Here is a 15,310-nt window from a genome sequence, read left to right on the forward strand (position 1 = left end):
ATTGATCGATTTCGTAACTGTCGAGTTCTTGTTTCTGTGACTGCTTCTGGTTCCAATATAATTTTTCCTTCCTCGTCGAGTTTTGGCAATATTGTTTGAACTGGGAGCTTGTCACCTATAACATTCTTTAAACATGAAACATGGAAAACTAGGTGCAATCGAGAAGCTGCAGGAAGCTCCAATTTGTATGCCATAGTACCAATCTTTTGCAACACCTTGTATGGACCATAATACTTTGGTGATAATTTATTATCCTTCTTAGCTTGCTTGAGGGACATTTGCTTATATGGTTGTAGCCGTAGGAATACCCAATCACCTACATCAAAACTTCTTTCACTGCGATGTTGATATGCCTGTTGTTTCATTCTATTCTATGCCAACACGAGGTTATCCTTTAAGAGTTGGAGGACTTGTTGTTGATGTTCGATGTGATGTTCCACTACTTGAACCTTAGAATTTTCTCTTAAATATGATGTGATGGATGGTGGCTCATATCCATAAAATTCCATAAATGGGGTAATTTTTGTTGCTGTATGGAAGGAAGTGTTATACCACCATTCAGCCAGAGGCAACCATTTCACCCATTGTGTCTGTTTATCAGATACAAAGCAACAATGATATCCTTCCAAACATTTGTTTACTATCTCAGTTTGCCCATCAGATTGAGGATGATAAGATGAGCTATGAGCTAACTGAGTACCAAGACAACAAAATAATTATGTCCAAAAATTTCCAGTGAAAATGGGATCTCTGTCACTTACAATAATCTTTGGGTTTCCATGTAGCTTTTGAATTGTTTCCATAAAGGTAGTAGAAACTGTATTGGCTTTAAATGGATGTGATAATGCACAAAAGTGTGCATACTTGGTAAGTCTGTCAACTACCACCATGATGACACTCTTTCCCTCAGACTTGGGTAAACCTGTGATAAAATCCATTGGAACCTCCTCCCAACGTTGGCTTGGAATGGATAAAGGTTGTAATAGACCCGTTGTCTTAATTGTTTCAACTTTATTTTGTTGGCAAACTAAACATTCCACCACAAACTTCTGAATATCTGATTTAAGGCCTCCCAAAAAATTCCTTCTTAACCCTGTGGTAAGTTTTTAAAAATCCTGAGTGCCCTCCTAAGGGAGAAGTGTGCAATTCCATAAGAATCTTTTGTTTTAGCTGGGAACTCTTACAGAGGTATAAGCGATCTTTGTACCATAACGAATCATTTTTCCAGCTAAATGTATCAGACGTACTGGAGTCTTGTTGTAACTTTCGAATAAGTGCCCACACTTCTTCGTCGTTCTTCCATTCCTCCCTTGCTTCGTTTATCCAATCTGGTTTGATAATAGAAATGGCACACATCAATGCTTCCACATCCTCATCCTTTCTTGAGAGTGCATCTGCCACCACATTTTGCTTCCCTTTTTTGTAGATGATTTCAAAGTCATAACCCAACATCTTTGTGACCGACTTTTGTTGCTCTTCAGAGGATAATCTATGTTCTAAAATTATTTAAGGCTATCATGATCCGTTTTTACCTTGAAGTGTCTTCCCATTGGGTAGGGTCACCATTTCTTAAGTGCATGGAGTATTGCCAACATTTCCTTCTCATAAATAGCTTTGTGTAAAAACTTTCCCTTGATTGGACGACTTTCAAAAGAAATGGGTCTTTCATCTTGCATTAAAACGACACCAATTCCATTTCCTGAAGCATCACATTCCACAATAAAGGTTTTTGTGAAGTCTGGTGTAGCTAAGATCGGTGCTTGGCACATTGCCTCTTTAAGATGCTCGAAGGCCTTTGTTGCTTCTGGAGTCCATGAAAATGCATCTTTCTTCAATAATGTTGTTAGAGGTGCTACTATTCTCCCATAATTCTTAACAAACTTGTGATAATACCCTGTCAACCCGAGAAATCCTCGTAGATGCTTTATGGATGTAGGGATTTTCCATTCCTTAATGGCTTTAATTTTGCTAGGGTCTACCTTAAGTCCTTCATGAGATACAATATGACCCAGATATTCCACCTCTTGTATTCCAAAGAAACATTTGGATCTTTTTGCATATAATTGTTTCTCCTCCAAATGTTGTAGCACCCTATCAACATGTTCAACATGATCCTTCCAAGACTTGTTGTAGATTAGTATATCATCAACTAACACAAATTTTCTGAGGAATGGTTTGAAAATGGAATTCATCAAACCTTGAAATGTTGAAGGTGCATTGGTAAGGCCAAAAGGCATGACCAAAAATTCATAATGACCCTCATGAGTTCTAAATGTTGTTTTTGGAATGTCTTCAGTCTTCATTCTGATTTGATGATATCCTAAACGAAGATCCAACTTGGTGAAGTAAATTGATCCATGCAATTCATCCAGTAATTCATCAATGACAGGAATGGGAAACTTATCTTGAATAGTGAGCTTGTTGAGCTCCCTATAATCCGGGTACATGCGCCATGATCCATCCTTCTTGTGCACCAATACTACTGGAGCAGAGAAAGAACTTTGACTCGGTTGAATTATACCAGCCTCTAGCATTTCTGCAACCATACGTTCAATTTCAATCTTTTGGGCATAGGGATATCTGTACGGCCTGATGTTTGGAGGAACACTTCCTGGAATCAGATGAATAACATGATCATGATCACGAATAGGTGGGAGACCTTTGGGAGTCTCAAATACCTTGGAATGATTTTCCAAGACTTTTTGGAGATCTAGAGAAATAGATGATTCCAACGTGGAAACATCTAGCGAACATAATTGTGCAATTACACCTCTTTGTTCCTTTTTTAGAAGCTTTGTCATACCGTTAGAGCTAATTATCTCTCCCGGTTTCCCTGCAATACCCCTTAATTCAAATTCCTTTCCTTCCACAGAAAATTTCATGAAATGTTCTTGAAAATTAAAATCTATTGTACCCAAGGATTGTAGCCATTGGACTCCTAGTACAACATCAGCACCTCCCATTGGAATGGAAAGCATTGGGCTAGTCAATACATATTCTCCCATGGATAGCTTGATATTATGGCACTTTCCAGAGCAATTTATTGTTCCTCCATTTGAAACCATCACTTGACACTCTGGTGCTAGATATAAGAAGCAATTCAATTCTTTTGCTACCTTACAATAAATAAAATTGTGGGTACTTCCTGAATCAATCAACACTATTACCTTTTTCTTCTTGATTTGTCCTTCTATCTTGATGGTTTGAGGAGTGGTAATTCCCACCAATGCATTACAAGAAATGGTCGGATTCATTTCTTCTTTATCTAGGCTTTGTTCCTGGAGTATATCCTCTTCTTTTGACCTTTCTTGCTCCTTTTCTTCTTCCTCTTCGCAATCTATGTAGAATAATTTCTTCTCAGCACACTTATGACCTTTAGTGTATTTGCTATCACAACTGTAACAAATCCCTTTTGATCTTTTTTCTTCCAATTGTTGTGGTGTCAACCTTATAGGTTGTGGAAGACTAGGGACAACCACACTTCCATCTTTATAGTTGTGAGTGGTATGTTTCCTGGTTGCCATAATTTTGCTTTCCATTTTTCTTGCTAACCTGAATGCCTTCTCTAATGAATCAGGTTCCCAAAGGCGAACATCATGTTGGATATTATCCTTTAAATTCCCTATGAACACATCAATCCTATGCTCCTCTGGAATATTTTTTACCCTTATGTTCAATTTTTGGAACTCCTCAATGTGCTCCATTATTGAACCCTTTTGTTTGAGTCTTATCAATTGGCTAAAAAAAGTGTTGCTTTTTGTATCCTCATAATGTGCTGTCAATTCTTCCGTAAAAATTTCCCAAGTGATAATTTGTTTACGAGAGCAAAGCCATTGATACCATACAAACTGATTTGGTTCCAAATATAAAGTTGCAATATGTACCTTTTGTGTGTTTTGCACATTATTGAGATCGAAAAATTGCTCCATCTGTAATATCCATGTTGCGGGATCCTTGCCATCAAACTTCCTCATATTGATTTTTGGAATATGGTGGGTCTTCGATCCAACATTAGAGTCTATGGAATCATGATTAACATTTCTTTTGTTCTCATCATGAGTTTCCTTTACTACCCTTTCACCATTAGTGACCATTTCTTGTAGCAACTTATTCATATTATCTTCAATTCTTCCATCTTATCATCCATGCCATCAATTTTAGCGTCCATGCCATTCATCTTAGCTTCCATGCCATCCATCTTAGCTTCTACTCCTTTATTTAAACAATCCATCTTAGCTTCTACACATTTCTTTAAACCATCCATCTTAGATTTTGTTGCTTTTTGTGCAAGTGACACTTGTTGCACTTGGTCTCGTAATTTTGATATATCATGTTGCATTTCTTCCTCTTCTTCATGAGTCATGCTAGAGCTTTTAGGTTGCTTACTAGGTGTTTGCATTTTCTTTCCTCGGGGCATCAATTACCTATTCAAACTAATTTTTCAAACCAAGCTTATGCAAAAATTTAAAAAAAAAACTACACACCTTTTTTCACTTTGTAGAAGCTTGATATTGAATCTGATGTATCTCTACAATTTGGGATCATCCAGTTCTAAAATTGCGACCTGTAGTAGCCCTCTGTTCCTCTTTCCAATTCCACCAATCTTATCCAAATTGAATTCTCCAAGGAAGAGTTATGCACAATCTCCCAAGATGACCTGATTATAGACTAGTTCAGTAGAGCGAACTTGTACGACGTGCCACGAGTCACTGTTTCAGCCTTTGGCTCTGAAAAATATATACAAGAAACTACAGTCCGTCCTCTTTCTATACCTTCTTACGAAATTTCAATCCGATGCTCAGAGAGAAAGTTATGACGATTTTCCCCACGTCACCTGTTTCGAATGTAATTCAAGAGTTTGCAAAAAGACCAACTTCCTCAGATCATATCTCCGCAAATATAGCGCGAAAAGATCTGAAATTCGGATCCAAGATTCAGCGTGATTTCTTCTCAAATGGGTTTTTTTTTTAGCTTCTGAAACATCGCAGAAAAAAAATTTATAGCGAAAATTCCATGATGACCTGTTTGGAGCAGAGGAACCCTAGAATCCAAAGCTTTGATACCAAATGTTATTAAACCAGCTCACAAAAAGATAGAAAAGAGAGATCAACGCCTTAGAATTCAGCCTCTTCGAGGGGGAAACCTCCTTTACATTACACAAATGAACAATTCTTGGATGATTCAAATGACAAAACCCCCTTTCTATATATAGGAGTCTAAGGAGTCACAATATAACCCAGCCGACCTAACAATAATAATATAAAGCCACAAAAATAACAATAGATGGATTCTATGGGGCACAGTAGTAACAATATGGGGACAATAGGAGCACAAAAATATTAATAAGGGATACAACTACAATATTAATGGGGTAATCACTAGTATTATAGGGACCCAACAGCAAACCAACAACCATGAAAGATATAACATTGAAGACAAACACACTCCGAGCTTACAAGCGACCACAAAACAAAGATGAGTGAAAGCGCCTGACATGTACTCTGTGGAGCTACCATAGTGTTGTGCTACACTGCGTGCCAATGTTGAGTGTATGCATTCTCTTGATTGTGACATGCAAGCAAACATGAGAAAGGTAGACCACTTATGTTGTGCATGTGTGCTTGTTGTGTAAGATTCCTCCAACGCATGAGTGATGGGATCGTGTAGTTCGAGTGAAGGAAGCGAAATCTGGGTGTTTGGTTGATCTTCAATGCAAAGTAGAGAGTGATGAGGAGCCTTGAGTGTTTCAATGATTTCCTTACCTGAAGTGAAACCAACCTCAGGACAGTGAGGGCCTGACACAACCATCAACTCAGGCTGAAGTGCCTCGACGGTCTGCGGGATTTCGACTTCGTTGACAAATAGATCATCATAGACCAGTGTCTTAGACAGATTAAAAATTATTGAATCAATATCGTGATCAGATGAAGAAGTAGAGAGATCACGACAACCAAGATCAGAAAATTCAGGATGTTTGTCGGCATCCTCATGATTTGATGAATCAGCTGAGGGGCAAATGAGAAGCAAATATGTTCACCCTCTGTGTTTTCAGAAATGACAAATGATAGATTGGACGGATTTTCAGAGGAAGATGTGTCCTCTCCGCACTATGATGACAGACTGACATCCGACATTTCATGTGAATGATCAGAAGTAGAAACATCCGAAAATGGGTTTACACAGGGGAAATTAGCAGTGGCAGAATCACAAGGGATGTTAGGATAAAGTGGATGAGGTGCGCCTGGAAGGGAGTCATCCTTCACTGTGGGTTATTCTTTAGATTCCCGCACACACTCATCATGAATGATGGTGCAGGTTGGCTGCATAACACCAACTACATGACAACTTGATCCTCGTTCACAGTAGGTGAGGAGTCCAGAACGGAAGAACACAAGTCAGTACAATCTGGAGGATCAACAGAACACGGGGACGAAGGTTGAGGGAACGAATCCACGTGATAACCAACAGGCTTGCAAGCCAAATCTGTGCAGATATCAAGAGCAAGTGGGGTGGGAGGATGTGACAGTCCAACAGATGTGTGTGCATGATCTCCCACATCACTCCGCGGTGGTGGACTTGTTTGACGAGGTGAAGGCGGATAGTCACTTGTGACAACAACTGTGCCTGCCTGTGATTGCGCAACTCCATCACCGAAGTGTGTTGAGTAGGATTCAGATATGTGAAGAAGATACTCAAATCTTTCATAAATAAATTCCCAATCAATTTCATCTTTAGGAAATCGGTATGCAAGATTACACAAGCGTTTGTAAAACTGATAAACGAATTCATCGGGTGCTTTTTCGTAATTTCAAAATTTCTTGATCGAGTGCTTTATGGTTAAAGTGATTGAAAGCACGGTCTATCTCTGCAACCAGATGAGCAAGAGAATGAATGGATTTTTCACGCAGTGTGGCACACCATTGCATTGGGTGCCCTCGAAGCGTGTATACGAACAGCGCACAGGTCATGTCTTCTTCAAAGATTCCATGTCTTTCGCATGAGCCTACAACGCCGACCGCGTGCCTAACCAAGGTTGTGTGGCCTCCACCATCGTATGTTTTATGTGACAAGTTATCCGAGAGCTCTTCCAATATTATGAAGTCATTTCAATAAGACATACACTTCGGAAGAGACACTTTGCAGTTAGTCATGATAGATATGTAAATATTCAAAATAGATGTGAGGACTCAGCTTGTCATCTGGCCCTCCTTCTAGCACCAAAATGTTGACGGTGCTGGACCCACCAACATGTAAGGGGATCTCCCCAGTAATAAGTCCCAATTAGACCTCAGACCATTTGGTGTAGGAGTCCCAGCAGTGGGTTATATGGTAATGCCTTGACCGCGATTTCAAACAGAGGCAAGTAAGATGTCTCTGTTGGTAGCAAGGGTGTGACAGTTGCAGCAAGCCAAGGAAGGTGCATGAGAGGTTCAAACACACGGGGGTTGAGATGAGTGCACCCCTTGGAAACCTGTGATAGCACGGAGTTAAGAAGGGAACACACGAGAAAAGATGCATCACAACATGGAAGGCAAGTTAGCTAGCAATCCAAAGTGATGGTTAAACCAACAACATGTTTCAAAAAGATTCATACATACATACACAGAAAAGTCCATACATGCATGCGTAAGCAAACAAATACATATATCATTTAGAGTAAACCAGATAGCATAGAATACAATACAACATATGCATGAAATGTGTTAGCTTTGTTATATTAATAAGTGTAAGTTCCAGTCATACAATACATCCATGTCCAACCATTAGTTCCGACAGCGGAATGTTACAGCCACAACCGCCTGTTCCTTCAAAGAGATATACTAGCTCTGTGCAGTGGAGAATCCAAGGCTCATTACAATATTGTCCAAGCTCTCTCTAAGATAGTCCTATCGAAAGCTTGGCTAACCAAAAGCCTATACAATGAGTTATGAGGGACTATTTGTAGAAAATGGTGGGGTGACCCTTGACATTACCCTTTGTGACAGTTCATCTACCCTCATGACTCTTCATCTACTCTATGACTGTTACGTCTACTACAACACTTGAACTTATAGTTGACAAGATGTTACATTACAATGCACATGTACCCATGTGAGACAAAAATGGCTTAAGCAAGCCATGCTAGACATCACTATGACTCGGACAACTGTTGGAAGACCAACTCTTCGACATCTTCATTGTGGTTGACAGCAGTGTACTGATGCCAAGATCGGTAGTCTGTAATGGTGTCTGTGTGCTCCAAGGTGACATCTTTGTGAAACCTGACTATTGCCTCCATAGCATCTGGGTACACTGGTGTGGCTCCTCCATCTAACTCGTCTACTAGCATGTGCATGGTCTTCTTGGGTGTGGCCGAACCGAAAACACACTGATGCATAGTGTCTGTGTTGATCTTCCAATGTGTCCTGGTGGTCATGCGCATCAACTGCCATCTGCATGTTCAGCTCCAGTCTAACTTGCTTCTTGTCTTTGCCTCGGTGAGTGTGCCAAATGGGTTAGATCGCATGCATGTGCACAATGACATGCTTGCTACTGAATTCCCTTGCATGCGATCAAAAACACCTCTCACCATGTCTTCTTCATGCCAGCTGCTCGGATGGATCTATAACTTGTACAGGCGCAGTTTCATCCGTGAGTGCATGTTGCGCCCTTTGTTGTACTTGTTCCTGGTGCAACTCATTCTCTCGTCTATGCAGCTCATGTTCTTCCTTGTGTTGCTACTTCATCACCTACAACTCCTTCTCTGTTATTTTCTTTGCTCTCATGTGATCATCCTGTCGTGTCGTCACCTCATAGCCTCAATCTCTAAAACTACTTTCGTCATGAGTGGATCTACTTTGGACTTTCAGCTTTACTTTGCCTCTATGTTGTCAACAACCTTCCTCTTGCATCCATTGCGTGCAGGTGTGCTACCTTCTGTTGTTGCTAATGGTGCTTCTCACTGTTATGTTGATTGTTGTGATGTTGTTTTCATCTTATCTTGATGTCCTTGTCTGCAAAAAACTTGATGTCTTCATAGGTAGGCAAGCTCATAGACACTTTCTTGGCTGCAACCCACATTATGCTCTCAACGGTGTCCTTTGACTCTGCTCTCATGAAGGCCATTGTACTTGTGCTACTGAGAGGAAGATGAACACATGCGATACCTGGAGACATGGCAAGCAATCTGTCAGTAGAAAACCAAAACGAACTTGACAACTGACTTGCAACATACCTGTGTGACATATCATGAAGGTTGCGCAATTTCCATTGGGAGGTCGGAAGACTAGCTGTCAAAACTATGCAAGGCATAGTTCGAGCTGTCAAGAGGTTGACTGATTGCTAGAAATGCGCAATGCACAGTCCAGCTTGGCCTGCTAAGGACTGAAACTACGCAATTCTCAATTTCAGTCAGGAGTGACATGAAACTAGCAAACTACATTACGCAGTTTCTGGGGCCAAGAGGACACTTCCTCTAAGAATTGTGCAATGCAAGCATAGAGGTCAGTGCCTGGCTAGATTTGCGCAATTTCTGGAGGGTAGGCAGAGCTTTCGCTTCCAGAAATGCGCAATGCTAGCCAGGCGAGGCATGGTCCGGGCCAAGGCAGCCCAATCCAACTGACAGGCAACTGAACCATGAGAAGTGTGAATGCATGATGAGATGAGTGCAAATAAGAGTGAATGATCATTCATGCAAACAACAAGCATGGGATTCAGAAAATGGGAAAGCATGCATGTGTGTGAAGCGAGTTGCCGAAATGGCGATCGTGCGTGCAAAAACAGTTTCATGCATGCGACAGCAATGAGATGTTAATGAAAACTGAAATGGTGCTAGTACAATCTAGCATGCATGTAAACGACAACAAGCACTCACTGAAATCAAGCAAACAGCGCTCACACAATGTGAAACAAAAAAAGCACCTGAAACGCAGTGCATGTCATGAACAGCAGGCTTACCACAAAACAGCTAAGCTGAATGTGTTGACGACTCCTAGATGCAATGTGGGATGTCATAGATGCAATATTGATGTGAGGAATGAGCTCTGCAGCTTCCGGTTGATGAGTTTTGATAAGATCGAGGTTGTGACGCGCATGCCACAAATCTAGGAAAAGTGACACTTGGTGAGAGGTTTCTAAGATGATCCTTGCATGTAACCTCCAGCTACTAAAAATAGATCCCTGAATCAAGGGATGCCTTTGCATGCTACCTTGGGAGGAGCAGCCCATGCATGAAAATCAGTTTTTCTCGGTCCCGAAGGGAACTGGTCAACTCAACTGCACATGCAACACTCTGCTCAGCTAGGAGGAAAAAATGCGCATTTCTAGGAGGGAGCTGGGTTGGATGCCCAAAGGGATTACGCAATTTCTGGGTAGAGAAGCTGACTGTTGCCCAGAATTGCACAATTTCTAGGTTGAGCATTCCTACTAGGAGGAATTGCGCAATTTCTCCAATGAACAGTGACAGACATATTTGAGCAATTTTGGAGCCCAGCAGGCTACCAGGTAGAATTGCGCAATTTCTAGAGGGAAGGTTGGTTTCCCTCCAGAATTGCGCAATTTCTTGAGGGAGTTTCTCAGCCTGCAATTGGACCAAGTCCAGTGAAATAGCCTGTGAGGGGGATGAAACAAGATTTGATGGACAGGCTATCATTCTGCAATAAAATCACTATATCTTGTGTACTTTACAATACAAGGCATGTTGTTGTGAAAGGTTAGTAGGGAGGCTCCAAAACGAAGCTAAGGGAAAATTTTAGAGGGTTCTTGTAACCACTACAACACTGCTCAAAGACCCAATAAGATCATGACAAACACTTGAGGCTATTTCTACAATGTCTTAGAGAAAACCAAATGTATGGGAAGTTGTCAAAGTGTTCCTTTAACCATTCGAAGATACATTATCTGGGGCACGTTATCTTTGGGGAGTGTATTGCAGTGGACCCAACAAAGATCGAGGCCATAATGGAATGGCTAACACCAACCAATGTTCACGAAATATGAAGTTTCATGGCCATGGAAGGGTATTATCGCATATTTTCCGAAGGTTTTTTGAAGACAACAAGCCCAATTACCAAGCTCCAAAGAAAGAACAAGAAGTTTGTTTGGATTGATAAATGTGAAGAGGTGTTCCAAAGGTTAAAGTTGTTGCTAACAATGGTGTCGATTTTGAAAGTATCAGATATGGAACAAAAAATTTTGGTTTGCACCAATGCCTCCAAGGAGGGATCCGGTTATGTATTAATGAAAGAAGCAATAATAATAGCATATGCATCAAGAAAGCTTAGAACTCAAGAGGAGAACTATGCAACCCATGACTTAGAAATGGCAGCAGTTGTGTATGTCGTAAAAATTTGGAGACACTACCTACTAGGAAGGAAGTTTGAACTAAGGACTGATCATTGTGGGCTACAACACATATTCACTCAAGACCACTTAAATGCAAGACATAGAAGCTAGTATTAGTTAATAAATGAATATGATTTTGATATTACTTACATAAAGGGAACTGTAAATAGGGTGGCAAATGCATTAAGTGGTAGACCTTGAATATTTTGGGTGATTCCCTTAAAGGCAAACTTGAGGAAGAAGTTGTGAAACTTACAAATCAAGGATGCTTGGTACAAGGAGGTTATCAATAGTTTGAGGGAAGATGAAATGATGATCCCAAAGTATTAAGGATGCTCCCTTGGTAGTGATGGACTACTACAATTTCAGGGGAGGATATATGTGCCACCGAATGAGGACATATGCCAATTAATCTTGAGCGAAGCACATCGAGCAGTATACATGGCACACCTCAGTGTTAAGAAGATGAGTGTGGACTTGAAACCCCACTCATCTTCTTAACACTGAGGTGTGCCATGTATACTGCTCGATGTTAAGAAGATGAGTGTATACATGGCACACCTCAGTGTTAAGAAGATGAGTGTGTTCAGAGAGAGAGGAATAATAAAATCCTCGAGGACATGCTACAAATGTATGTGATGGACCAACAAAAGATATGGGAGGATTTTTTACGAGTGGTGGAATTTACTTATAATAACAGTTATCATAGTTCCATCAAGATGGAACCATTTGAGTTCTTATATTGGAGACCTTGTAGAACACGGGACTACTTGGAGAATTGAGTGTTAACGAGACCAAAAGTAGTGCAAGAGATGGAGGAACAAATAACCATGATTAAGGGGAAGCTTAAAGAAGCACAAGATCGATATAAGAGCTTTGTTGATGCTCACTAGATGGATCGAAGTTATGAAGTAGGAGATAGGGTGTTTTTTTAGAGTAAGGCCCAAAAATAGCTCTATAAAGTTTGGAAGGGGAGAAAAATTGTCCCCACAGTTTGTGGGACCTTTTGAAATCTTAGAAACAAAACGATCGATGGCATATAGGCTTACTTTACCTCCATATCTAGCACGTATGCATCATTATATTTCATACCCTTCACAAATTATTGACTTGGATCATTCGCAAGTTTTGGATGAGGGCACAGTGATGGCCGAACCAGTTCGCATACTGGACAAGGGAGCTTTACAGATTAGACTATGATTAGTGGACCGGTTAAGGTCCAGTGGGACAATTATAGTCCCAATTCAGCCTCTTGGGATGATGCCGAGGAGATGCATCACCATTTTCCATACCTATTCTAAGGACTTTTGGATGAATTCTATTATTAAGAGGGGGTGTATGTAGTGCCCCATACTATTTGACTAGCCTTGATATGACATTAACATTGATTTAGCCTTAAGGATCACACATTATTCTTTGAGGACCTTGGGTTGAGGATTTGTACACTTGACTCTACTATTAGTGGATGTGATGGATGTATTTAATTCCTAGTCGGTGTTAGGATGATGATAGATTTGATGGATATGTATGTTTTCTATTGATGTTATGATGATGACAGCTTTGATGGATATGCATGTTTTCTATTGATGTTATGATGATGATAGTTGTTATGGATGTGTTCCTTATGTTGGCCACTTACATTATTTCTGGTTCACAGTGAACAATGATGTGGATGACTATGTCATGCTGACTATGCTATTATGAAAATGAATAACATTATGAAACTTTGTTACTGATGATTATCCAGTGTGACAGGAAACCACCAAATGCACTTGCATGTGATGAGTCGACGACATCTCATTTGATGGAAATGAATATTTTGTCTTTGAAATTTTAAAGTTCAGTTAGAATCTTGCTATAAATTCTAATGACATCTTAGTGGTTGCAAGCATAGGTTATTTTCTTGGCTAAATTACTCACACATGGGTGATGGGGCTATACAAATGGATGAAATTGCATGGGAGGGGTGGGACAGTGTCCCTTATTTCACCTGCTAGCACTATTGTCGTGACTTGGGTTGGAAGGGTTGGGACACCTTCACCTTGAAGATCACAATGTCATGAGGGAAAGTCCCAAATCAGGGCTCTCACGCAGATTTACTACGCGGTCTGCATCTAAGCGGATTCCTCAATCCCCGACACTATTAGTCTTACTGCAATAGGAAACATGTGAGATGATAGTGGTCTTTGTCGTTGCACCTAGATTATCTGCTCATAGCCACTAGATGCTTGAAGAGAAAGTGGTGTGGCACCCATGGAAATTCAAGGGAATTTCTTGAAGGGCATGACTAACTTAGCACCCTTGGCATCAAGAAGAAATTTTCAGGTGTGGCACCCTTGGAAATTCAAAAGGAAGTCCTTGAAGGGCACGACCAACTCATCACCCTTGGAATAAAAAAGAAACTAATAAATATAATCCAGATATGAAAATCCTACTAATTCACATTAGGTGGTAAATGAGGTTAGAACTAAGGAAATTAAATCAAGAATAAAACTTGGGGTAAAGAGAGAATAGGAAAAAATAAAAATATTGTACCTTGAGAACTCTACCCTTCCCATATTGGAAAAATATTAGGTAGATAATGTACGTAATTATTTTAATAATTAAAAGGGGGAAGAGTGACATAGAGTTAATTATAAATATTAATCCTAAAATAGTTAAACTTCATTAAGAAAATATGGTGGTGAATCAAAATAAATATTAATAAATTAAATTAGAGAAATTAAGAGAACCTCCATGTGGAAGAGCCAACATCAGAATATCCATATAAGAGGCAAACTGAGTTAAAATAGGAGGTAATTAGGGAACCAAATCTGAGACTTATCAGTTGACTTAAGTAATGAACACAAATTGAGTAGAAAAGGGGGATCAAAATAAAACTAGGAGAAGAAATTGGGAGTCTTGTTGGGGTGAGGAAAAATATTATTTTTGAATTAAAATTTAAGTAAATAATTTTGGAGAGCCTTGGTGAGAGGGTGACACATGGGTGGGTGAATAATCAAACTTTTGGATTCACAAAAATAATTAATTATGCATGAATTTCCAAGTCTCACATATGAAGCCCCTATAAAATAAGGGGCAAGCCATGGGAGAGGGGACTTTTTCTTACCTTATTGTTGGATGGATGAGAATATGTTGTTGGGTGTGGAGCCTTATTATCTTCTATATTCAAAGGTTTCAGCCAGATGTATGCCCCAGGAAGACTGTACACCCCTCCACGTGGGGGGGTGCAGGGGGGACTTGTAATAGATGTAAAATTACCTTGTGAAAGTCTAGTAATTTCTAGTAAATCTGGGTCGTTCATTAGGTGGATGATCTGATGGTAGAAGTTATGTTTAATTTAGGGATTTTGCCGTAGAAGGAAACCCCTCACTATATATGAGGGAATTGTATTGCATCTATGTATATCTGTATTCTGAGTGAGGAAGAGAGAGGAGATTGAGAGCGAAGAGGGTGTTACAGTGGTTCTGCTGTAGGTTGTATCTCTTCAATTTGCGGGATAATATAATAAAATAAGGACTGGCTGTTTCTCCATGGATGTAGCCAAAACTAGGTGAACCACGCATATCTATGTCTCCCTTGTTTTATGTGTTTTCTGTGTTTATATTTCTACAATATTTTATGTGTTCCATTGCTCCGTAATATATAATTTTCTAACATATGTCATTGTGAATGGCTACGAGCTATAGTGAGTTTCGTGAGGTGGAGGTATTTAGAGAGGGGACTCTTGATCTGAGAAGTTATCACCTCTATCAACTAGCACACTTATTTTATGTATAGCCCCATTGGAGCTTGGGGGTCCATGTGGAAGAAGACTACCCAAGGATTAGGTTGGGCGGTCAACCAGTGGGTCACTACATTCAATCAAAGCACTTCAACTTTCACACTTGGAGGCGGACGAAAGTAAAGGAGCACAAGTAGCAGCAAGGCCAAGATCGTATCTCCACTTTGGGATGAACGATCAAGTTGTATTCATGAGGTTCTATTA

At 40.1% G+C, this 15,310-nt stretch overlaps 1 pseudogene; it reads left to right on the top strand.

Annotated features, from left to right (window-relative positions):
- Positions 1 to 15,310, top strand: part of LOC149228979 (DEAD-box ATP-dependent RNA helicase 13 pseudogene) — a 95,743-nt pseudogene that overhangs the window by 78,064 nt on the left and 2,369 nt on the right.

This window comes from Pinus tabuliformis, chromosome J (genome assembly GCF_031772625.1).
Source record: "Pinus tabuliformis cultivar Carrire ecotype Pingquan chromosome J, CPIR1, whole genome shotgun sequence".
Lineage (NCBI taxonomy): Eukaryota > Viridiplantae > Streptophyta > Pinopsida > Pinales > Pinaceae > Pinus > Pinus tabuliformis.